Source organism: Galeopterus variegatus, unplaced genomic scaffold (genome assembly GCF_000696425.1).
Source record: "Galeopterus variegatus unplaced genomic scaffold, G_variegatus-3.0.2 Scaffold8258, whole genome shotgun sequence".
Classification (NCBI taxonomy): Eukaryota; Metazoa; Chordata; class Mammalia; order Dermoptera; family Cynocephalidae; genus Galeopterus; species Galeopterus variegatus.
Genome location: NW_007734369.1, coordinates 44,547 through 46,886, shown reverse-complemented (window position 1 = coordinate 46,886; position 2,340 = coordinate 44,547).

The following is a 2,340-nucleotide window of genomic DNA, read 5'->3' as shown; positions in this document are numbered from 1 at the left end:
CAAGTTAGCATTTTCTCCAAGTCAATATTCTTTTCTAATGTCAGAAATAGTATTTTTTAAAAGAACTATATAAAAACAAAATAAAGCCCAAATACTGTTATAGAGGACTGACTATTCATCTAGCTCAGCACCGTGTTAAAAATGGGCATTTTGTTAAGGAATCCTAGTGGTATATTCTACTTCTGCAGTGTCTCCCTCATTTACCACTTTTGTTTTCCATTCCTATTGCTAACACCATTATAATTTCTTTAATGGTATCAATTTCAATAACATTTGACATTTACTGAGTTAAATATGCTAAATTTCACTAATCTCCATAACAACACTGAGGTCCTTACTAATCATTCCTAGATTACAAAGGAGGGTACAAAACTATGCTATCTACCCTCAGTGAATCATTGTGCAGTATATGCATGCATTGAAATGACATATGGTACCCCACAAACATGTTCAAGCATATGTTAAAACAAAAAAGAAGAAAACAAAGGAGGAATCTGGAAAGGAATCTACAAAGGCTGAGGAAATTGTTCAAAACACCCAATAAATGGCAAAGACTGTGTTTCAACCCCAGATCTTACTAATTCCCAAGTCCACATTCTTATAGATTGTTGCAAATTTCTATTAGATTATCACAAAGATGTATTTATTGTGAACTTCTGTGAAACCTGTACTAATTTCCCACTGGTTACTGAATCACATAGAATGATCACGTTCACATTCCTCTTTGTTAGGGCTCAGAAAACAATACCAGAAGTTTGAACTGAAAGACATTGGAAGAACTTCAGAAGCAAAGTTTCTTTCTGAACTTTTTCCTGCTCTTCTTTCTCCTGTTTCCTTTCTCCTCAAGGCAGCCCATAGTAACTAGAGTACCTCTTTTCCAAGGTGGGTCATAAAAACCAGAAATCCTCTTCCCCAAAGCCAACCATAAAACATATAAATACTACCTTAAACTTCACCCACCCTTCTGTGTAAGAGTTTACCATAAAGAAATTGTCTGACCTACCTTGTCTGAGAAGGTAGACCCTCATTCCAGAAGTGGTCCTGTCCTACACCAGGGAAGAAGGAATGTCACACGGAGAGCTCAGGAAGAATCCAGACAGACAGGCCTTGTTGGGTCTGCCCACTCTATTTCCATTAGATCATTCCCTTTTTGTCCAAACACATTTCTACACAGCTGTCTACTCTTCATTAAATCTAAACATAAAATTATACTCTTAGGTACAATTTTCTCTTGAGTTTTTGGGTCTTCATTCTGAAAGCTCCTGTTTCACCTAAAACTGATTAAATAAACATGTCCTGCTTTTCTCTTGTTAACCTGTCTTTTGTTATAGGAGTGTTGACTCTGACCCTTATGGTGGATGAGGAAAGCTCTCACACCCTTTCCACCTCTTTATCTTCATATTGTCTTCAAACTCCTGTCTCGCTTCTCCCGTCATCATCATGGTCATCTATTCTTCAACCTGCCTCAACTACTCCATATTCCCTAAGCACGTTCATGCTTTTTCCTCTCCCCTGACTCCCTCTCTAGCATTCTGGTTTTTGAATTCATGCCTATCCTTAAAAGTCTCTCTTAAGTATGGTATCTTTTCCATGGAATCTTTTCTAATCTCAATTTACCTTCTATCTGTCAATCTTCCCCAATTTCTATAACCTTATATGCCCTGCTTTTCCTTGACTGTCCAGTCATGGCCCTGTTGATAACAGTGTTACTGCAAATTTCTTATTTGAAAAATGTGATGTCTTCTTAATAAGTTGAATACAGCGCCTCAATACTGTGCCCCATGTGTTTCTATAGTGATTTTTTCCCTATAGAACTTAAGTTGTGATTTCCATTATAAAGAAATTTAGAGTCTAATAAAACAAACAAAAAAATCCAATTTGATAAGATACATTCCTCTGTAACAATTTTTACATTTTTTTCAGGTTGGTTTTATTTGAGTTTAATTACTTTTAAAAATCAGAGAAGAGTTAGGCCTACCAAAAATTCCATAGGAATTAAGATTCTAATGCATTACTTTTTATTTTTTATTTATTTTTTAACATTTTTTTCAGGTTGGTTTTATTTGAGTTTAATTACTTTTAAAAATCAGAGAAGAGTTAGGGCTACCAAAAATTCCATAGGAATTAAGATTCTAATGCATTACTTTTTATTTTTTATTTATTTTTTAGTTTTAACTTATCAATATACATTGTAGTTGATTGTTGTGACCCTTTACCCATTCCTCTAGTGCACTACTTTTTAAAAATGTGTTTTGAGGGAGTGGGGGAGAAAAAGTTAGAAACCGAAGGTTAACCTTCAGTTTAGACTTGAGAAGTCATAGAATGAGCTTATGATTTATT